This window comes from Dermacentor albipictus, chromosome 8 (assembly GCF_038994185.2).
Source record: "Dermacentor albipictus isolate Rhodes 1998 colony chromosome 8, USDA_Dalb.pri_finalv2, whole genome shotgun sequence".
Classification (NCBI taxonomy): Eukaryota; Metazoa; Arthropoda; class Arachnida; order Ixodida; family Ixodidae; genus Dermacentor; species Dermacentor albipictus.
In genome coordinates, this window is record NC_091828.1 from 92123671 (window position 1) to 92132226 (window position 8556).

The 8556-nt window shown below is 50.3% G+C and overlaps 1 long non-coding RNA gene across 1 annotated transcript; it reads right to left on the minus strand.

Annotated features, from left to right (window-relative positions):
* Positions 1-430: 430 nt before the first annotated feature.
* Positions 431-6228, minus strand: LOC139048839 (uncharacterized). The gene is made up of 2 exons (XR_011507998.1): positions 5420-6228; positions 431-1378 (listed from the first exon to the last, which is right to left on the minus strand). It is a non-coding gene; the product is annotated as an uncharacterized lncRNA (long non-coding RNA).
* Positions 6229-8556: the final 2328 nt, after the last annotated feature.

Below are 8556 nucleotides of genomic sequence, written 5' to 3' on the forward strand. Positions count from 1 at the left end.
AGGCCAATTTTTAATACTTCCTTAATTTTTAACGTTGTAATTTCGAATACCACTTACTTTCTTTTCATTTATCAGCTGTTATAGTTCAGGGAATTGTATCTTCGGAGTTCGACAGGTTCATGCTTTGTCGTTTCTTTATAAGGTACTTTGTTAAGAGAGCTTACCTACTAGTTGCCTTGGTGCCTTACCTTCAACTTCAGTTTCTGCTTCTGAAATCAGACTGGTTACGGGTTCATTCATTGCCCCTATATTATCTTAATCTTCCTATTCTAAAGCTGCATATCTGTTAGCGAGCTCTGGCCTCAATTCTACTTTTAGCCTTACTGTGTCTATGTTGGTACGTTCCTTTGTAGTAATTTTTCTCTTTCTCACTTCAAATTTGTAGTGTTTTCGTGTGGGGAAACCGCAGCCGACGGAAGAAGGCGTAAGCAAAACGAAACGTGGTTTATTCCATGCTGGCTCGTAGTGGAATGCGGCCCAGTGGCCACATGACTGGGCCAATATAACAAGCTGTCGCCATAGTGGCGCCGCTGCTATCACTCTAGCGGCGATGATATCACAACACTCCTCCGTCTTTATTTTAGAGGGTGCACTTGTATCCTTATACAATAGTTAAAGAACGGGCTTAGTATCGCTCGGGTGGGCGGCGTTGTCTTGACGGGTAGCGCCTTTGCGGAGCTGATGTCTCGGATGGAGTAGCGGGAGCTGGAGGGACAGACTCCACGGGCCCCGGATCTTCTGACGTTGGCTGGTCACCAGTCTGACTCTGAGGGAAGACCAGGAACCCCTCCATGAAATCGAAGTCGGATGTCCTTGGTTTGACCATAGGGCCGGCGCCAGCCAGCAGCTGGTCTCCAGATGAACTTGCCTCGGGGTGTGGTTACCATGACTTTGTAAGAGACTGGTCCAGTCTTCTTCAGAACGGTTCCACGAACCCACTTCGTTGAGCCTCTGTAATTGCGAACTAGAACAGTGTCATTAACACAAGAACAGTCCCCATTGCTCCTGCGCTGCTGCATTTGGGTGAACTGACTGTGCATCACCTTCCCCTCCACTGTAGGCTTAATTGCAACAAGCCTTGTGCGAAACCTTCTACCCATCAACAGGTTAGCTGGAGCTTCTCCAGTCCTAGGGTGAGGCGTATTTCGGCACGCCAATAACAAGTTGTGAAGTGTTTCTTCGACAGACTGACCGGGAGATGACTTGCGTAGAGCAGACTTCAACGTTTGCATGAAACGCTCCGCCAGACCATTTGTGCTTGGGTGATAAGGGGGCGTTCACGACATGTCTGGCCCCAACGTTCCGCATAAACGCCTTGAACTCTTCGGACACCAGCTGTGGTCCATTGTCGGACACCACCGTCTCCGGTACTCCGAATCTGCAGAAAAGTTCACGCAAGCAGGCAACAGTACGCTCGGACGTTGTGCTTCCCATAACGAACACTTCAGGCCACTTCGAGTGAGCATCTACAACCACTAAAAACTGTTAGATACGGGACCGTTTCCTGAGCCTACTTCGAGTTCACCAGACCACATCGAATCGCGCCACAGCTAATTAAGGAGCGCAGAAGCACGGATACCACATTCCCGAGGCGCGGCACGTGCAAACAAGTTGGCGGCCCCCACCTCGTGCGCCGCATCTGGAGCTATTCACAGCTTGACTCTTCCCGAAAGTGTAGCGGGAGCCTCGCACGTTTCCAGGTAACGCAGGTCCCGAAAGTGAAGCGAGAGCCTGGCACTGTTCCAGGTAACGTGGGTCCAAGAGGCAAGACAGGTGTAATGCACCGTGACGCCCTGGCAGCAACCCCCCCCCCCCCCCCCCCCCGTGCGCCTTTGTCACGGTAGTTGCAGACCGGGAAGGCAATACCACAGGGAGAAGTAAGCCATCGGACAATTGGGGCCCAAGGAGCGACCCTCTCGACCGGGTGTGACACAATCGCATGGGCGCCTACCATTGGCTGAAAATGACGACACCTGAGCGGGCTCGCCGATTGGCCGAAAATGGCGTCACCTGAGCGGGCTCGCCCATTGGCCGAACGTGACGTGCTTCGAGACACCGACGGGCTTAAAGGACACAGACTGGGAGCAGCAAGAGAGCATTCCTGGAGCATTCCTTGATTCATCTCTTTCGAGGTACTTGCCACGGGCCGCAGCGTCCGAGTTGCTGCTGGCCCGTAATGACTTTAAGACTGTTAATTGACTCTCACTGTAAATAATGTAAATAAACCTCTCAAGTTTTTCATCCCGACGACCTCCTCAACTCTTACAAAACATAGTTCCTCGGAAAGGTCCCGCGAAGTCCAAGTGAATTCGCCTCCATGGCGCGGTCGGCCATGGATTCAGAGGTGCCTTAAGTGGATCATTCCGTTGTTCCTGGCAGGCTTGGCAACTTCGTACCTTTGTCTCTAAGTCTGCATCAATTGAAGGCCAGCACACGTAGCTGCGAGCCAGCTCCTTGCTCCGCACAATGCCGGGATGACCTAGGTGCAGTTCGTCGACCACGGACACCCTAAGAGGGGACGGAATAACAACCCTCAGGCCATACATGAGGCACCCTTGATGCACGCTGATCTGCAAACGTCTGTCGAAAAATTGTTTTAAGCTCGCATCTCGCAAATGCAATGGCCAGCCTATGTTCGTAAGCTGGAGCACTTTACTGAGCACCTGATCACGTGCTGTGGCGAGCGCAATCTGTTTAGCGGACACCGGCATAGAGTCCAGACGCAAAGCATAAAATGATTCTTCGCCTTCGGACGCGCCGCCTTCAGGACCCTGGAACTGGGACCTTGAAAAATAATTTGCTTCTGCGTTGTCACTGGACTTTTTGTACACGAGCGAGTACTTGTAAGCGGACAACGTGACAGCCCATCGCTGTAAGCGTGCCGCTTCAATTGGTGGCTGGTGTTAGGCTGCTGAGCACGAGGTCGCGGGATCGAATCCCGGCCACGGCGGCCGCATTTCGATGGGGGCGAAATGCCAAAACACCCGTGTACTTAGATTTAGGTGCACGTTAAAGAACCCCAGGTGGTCGAAATTTCCGGAGTCCCCCACTACGGCGTGCCTCATAATCAGAAAGTGGTTTTGGCACGTAAAACCTCATATATTATTGTTATCAATTGGTGGAATGCCTGTTTTCTGCCCCAGAATTGTTTGTAATGGCTTGTGATCCGTAATCAATGTGAAACATCTTCCATTGATGTAAAAATGAAACTTTCTGACGGCAAAGATAATGGCCACCACTTCTTTTTCTAGCTGACTGTACTTGTTTTCAGCCTCACGTAATGTGCGCGACGCATAAAACACAGGCCGAGAGCTTCCATCTTCAGTTACATGAGAAAGTACTGCGCCCACGCCGCATTGGAAAGCGTCACATGCCACTTGCAATGGTTTATCTGGGTCGTAATGCGCCGGGATCGAGGATGACGCCAACGCATTCTTGATTTCCTGGAACGCTCCTTGACACGATTCATCCCAGAGTCATGGCTAGTCGCGACGCAGCACCTTGTAAAGTGGACTCGCCAGAGTAGACAATCGAGGAACAAACTTCCGGTATTAATTTGCAATGCCCAGAAACGATTGTAGTTGCTGCTTGCCTGTGGGTGCGGACGCTTTCACGTGCTTCTATCTTGTCTGGCGTTGCGCTGACACCTGCTGCACTGATAACATGACCCAGATACCCGTTTGTAAAAATGAACACTTTTCCTTCTTTACTCGAACGCCGCGCTCAGTCAACCGCTTCAGAACCACTTCGAGATTTGCAAAATGCTCGTCCGACGTCTTGCCGGTGATGAGAACGTCATCCAAATAGCAACTGACGCCTTTCAGGTCTTTCAACATTGTGTCCATAATTCTTTGGAAAATGGAAGGTGCCGCAGAAACCCCGAACGGCAGCCTGTCTACGGGAAAAAGACCTTTATGAGTATTTAGTGTCAAGTACTGTCTTGACGACTCCGACATTACTACCTGCTGATAGGCTCAATTTAGGTCAGTTTTAGAAAATTCTTGGCCCCCTGCGAGCGCTGTGAATAACTCGTCGATTCTCGGGAGTGTATAGCGATCAGTTTCAAGACAAGGGTTTAGGGTGGTCTTACAAACGCCGCATAGTCTTATGCCGCCGTCCTTCTTTACTACTGGCACAACCGACGTGGCGTAGTCACTTGTCTCGACTGGCGAAATGACTCCCATGTCTTCCAACTTTTGAAGCTCAGCCTCGACTGCTGGTTGCAATGCAAAGGGCACGCTTCTTGCCTTCATAAATTTTGGCACGCTACCTTCTTTTAGGTACAATGTCGGTCTTTCTTCTGTAATTGACCCCAGTTCGTCCTGAAACAAACTCTGGTACCTGTCTAGAAGAGCGCGCAGTCTGGAACAGGCAGAATAGTCCCACCTGGGAATAGCGTTGAGCTTGAACATACGGCTCCAGTCGAGTCGGATGGCTTGTAACCATTGTCGAACGACCTAGCAGAGGGGGTCCCAAATTTTCTCTCGTGACGTAAAAGGGCAGCTGGGCACTCTGCTCTCCGGACTGCTCGGCAACGTGAGCCACTCCGACAGGCTGGATGATGGCTCCGTCGAACGTTCGCAGCTTCAGCGTCGTTGGCACGACCTTGATTGAGGGAAATATTTGGCGAAACTGATCCAAAGACATTACGGACACAGTAGCCCCAGTATCCAGATCCATCTCCAAAGGTACGTCTTGTACTTGCACTGAAATTTTCATCGGCTCCAGACCAGGCGAAGCAATTCCTTTCACGCTAAGAGAAGCTTGAACGGGACTCAACCCCTTCATCGCGTTTCGACGCGCTCCCTTCGTCGTTCTGTTCTTGTTAGCTTGGCGCACTCTTTGAACGTGCCCTTTCTTATCACATTTGAAACAGACGGCCGCAACGTGCGGGCACAGTCTGCTTGCATGTTTCGCAGATCCGCAGCGGTAGCAATTTCCCTGCGTCATATCAGATTCCCCGACCGCTCCGACTTTGTGAACGTCTGATACGCTTGATTCCGAAGCGTGCACTTCTGCAACGCTCTTTTTTCGCCGCTTCCATGGCTAGCGCTCGTTCCGCGGCTTTCTGCAAGGTTAGCTCGTTATCTTCCGTGAATAACACGCGCTGTCTATCTTCTCGGCGCAGACCGCAGACAAAACGGTCCCGCAACGACTGATGAAGGGCGGATTCAAATTCGCATGTCTGTGCCAATTTCCGCAACTGCGCAACTTATTCCGAAATTGATTCACTCTCAAGTTGCGCTCTTCTGTGAAATTTTGCGCGTTCCCTAATTACCGACGGCTTCGGTGACAAATGGTCACCAAGAAGTCTCTTTTAAAAACTCGAAGCCCTTAGCTAACGGCGCTTCCAGCGCGGTCAACGACTTGAGAAGACTGCATACGTCTTTGGGCCTATGAGACTCAAAAAAGCGTGTACCTTGTCGTCCTCGGGGATACGATTGACGTGAAGAAACGACGACAAGCGTTCCTCGTACGACGGCCAGTCGCTTGCGGACTCGTCAAAGGGCTCGATGTGTCCCAGTCGACCCACGATTTGCGCCACTGCACCCGCCGCTGCCGGACCTTCCGTTGCCATGTCAGCTTGCCGTAGAATTGCTCAGGATCCGATCCTCGTCGCCAATGTAGTGTTTTCGTGGGGGGAAACCGCAGCCGAAGGAAGAAGGCGTAAGCAAAACCAAACGTGGTTTATTCCACGATGCCTCGTAGTGGAATGCGGCCCAATGGCCACATGACTGGGCTAATATAACAAGCTGTCGCGATAGTCGCGCCGCCGCTAGAGCGATAACACAACAAAATAGAAAGCAATCCTAGACCTCACTAACCTAGGATCACTGTCCTTTACCCTACGTAACACTTCTACATCCTGCACTTGGGCAGGATGGGCAGAGAGCTCCGTTTCTTGTTTCTCCGCTACGGCTTTTCCAAGTATAGTTCCTATTAATGCGCTTCCTGAAGAAAGTACTCATTGTTCGGAGTCCATTCTTGTCCGCGAATTCTACCAACCACCTCTCCTATACGATTCCCAGAATCGATGTCCTAGTTGTCAGTTGCTTGTCCCCCGGCCGATTTTTCCCCCACTCTTGTATTGAAGTCGCCCATGACTATAGTACACACAGTTTGCACCTTTCTCATTGCTGATTCAACAGCTTCACCACACTGCTCTAATAATCATTCAAATTTAAAACAGCGCCAAGAAACACGGACAAGGGAGGACACAGGACGAGCGTTGACTGCCAACAACACCTTTATTGGAGCCTGCGCAAATATATACAATTTGCAACAGGCATAAAGAGAGTGAAAGAAGAAGGGGAGGGAAGGCGAGTCATCGTCGGTCAACTACTGCTGCGCATGCGTCAATAACATTAAACAATATAAAAGAATATAAAAGAAACCATAACATGGTGGACACAGGCCAAACTGCTTAACTTCTGAGGAACTTAAGTTCTTTATTACAAAGTGCTATGGAAGGGGAGCTAACACAGGTGGCTCCTAACTGACACATTGAAAATGCCTCAAAGATTTCTCTGGCCATCTGATTGCTGTATCTTTTCAACTCACGTGTGTCGTCAAGGGGTGAAGAACAGCCACACTTGGCACAATGAACAGCCAGATTGCTGCCAGTCTTATTCTTGACACAGTGCGCATGCTCACGCAAACGTTCATTGATACAGCGTCCTGTTTGGCCTGAGTAAGTGCAGCCGCAAGATGTGGGAATGGAATGCACTACATTGGTACTGCAATCTACAAGCTTAGCGACATGTTGCTTATTGCATGGTCCAGGTGTTCTCCGGCTTTCGTTTATTTTTTTGCACATCCTTCCCAACTTGTTAGGCGCAGTGAACACGACCTTTATACCAGCACGGCCTGCGGCTTTCTTGATGCGATGGGACACATCACGTATATACGGGATCGCAATGGGGGGCCGTGGGCCCCGGGTGCACGGGGCCAGTAGGGGAGGGGGGGGGGTGTCATATACGTCTGAAGACACCCGAAAATCGTCTATACGCCTTCCTCGACTACACCCGGGGGGGGGGGGGGGGGTGACAGAAGAGCTGTCCGCCCCGGGTGCCAGACGACCTAGCTACGCCACTGCCCAGAGCTAACATTGCCGTAAACATCCAGGGTGCTGTTTCTGCCGCAGCAGTTGCTTCGCGAGCTGCGTCGCTCTAACACGTCGCCCCCGCGGGTATTTAGAGCACACTCTAAACGTGCTTTAATTTTATAGCTAAGCCTTGCTGTTTTGATATTAATGCTTCAATCTTCGGGCGAAACTGCCAATTTTTTTTTTACGCTTTCTAAACGCGTGATGTCAAGAAGCGTCCTCGCACACGTATCACAATTGACAATTACGGCATTTGTAGCGCAATATTTTGTTGAAAATGATCAATTTTCAAAGCGGCCAAAGCCGTTTGAAGTCGGCATGGAAAGTTTAGGCAGTTCCACGTACTAACCGTCAATCCCATGCCGGGTGAACGACCATATAGTCGCAGCTCTCCTAGGTACCAATGCCCGAATGCCCTCCAGTAACTTCTGTAAGAAACGGTATGCGTTACATCCTAGGACCTTGGTTGCGCCAACCGGTACGCATAGCGCAGGCTCATGAAGCGTAGCGAGAGCTTCCCCCACCTTGTCGTTTGCTACCGCGCCGTGCCCTACGTAATATACGTGAGGGACATTCGCTTCAAAAGCTGCTCGGCGTTTTAGGTTCCTTGTCAATATATAGCCGAGAAGATCTCACATGTTGTAGGTAAACTTCCGATGGATTGCGGCAGATAAGAGGAGTCGTTGGCGCGCAAAAGAGCATTTCTCTGTCAAAGAATTGAGAGCACGTTTACGGACAGCTCCCGAAAGACTTCCGGTTGAGCAGACTCAACCGCAAGGCAACGGTTGGCAAGTTACAATAGCCTACAAAACTTAGAACTCTCCAGCTATAGTACCAGTTTTGCTGTACAGTTAGAATGACTGACAAGCGAACATTACTGCTAAGTATATACAAGAAAACAGCATACATGAGCAGTACGCGAGGGGTGCGTTCCTTATATCTCAACACGCCAAGAACATTTGCCTGTAGAACAATATGCGACAAAATACGTATTTTTTTTTCTTAGCTAACTTGATTGTCAAAAACGCATGAGTGGCGTTTTCGTGGTGTCACGAACACACCGCCACCGCAGCGCAGTTAAAGTGGACTATATAGCAAACAACGCGGCGGAACCACTGTTCCTGCATGCTGTGGTGTTCCTCGCGCATGCGCAGTTCATCTCTATCGCGTTCCTGTCGCGGTGCCTGCATCTAAAACGGCGTGTAGCCACGCACTTGTCTATTTGCTATGGTTGGGCTCCCCTTTAACCACGTCGAAGATAGACGCTTAGTTTGCAACAGAAAAATAATTCACTCGAATCCAACGCAGTACTGGAGCGCAGTGCTGCAAAGAAACTTTGTTTTGGTGCGGTAAATAAACAGCGGAAAATTCCCCAGCCTGGTGCCAGCGTTTCGGCCTGATCTTTGTCACTAAAGGGAAGTGCCTTAGCCAAGTGTTGTCGTTTCGACCAG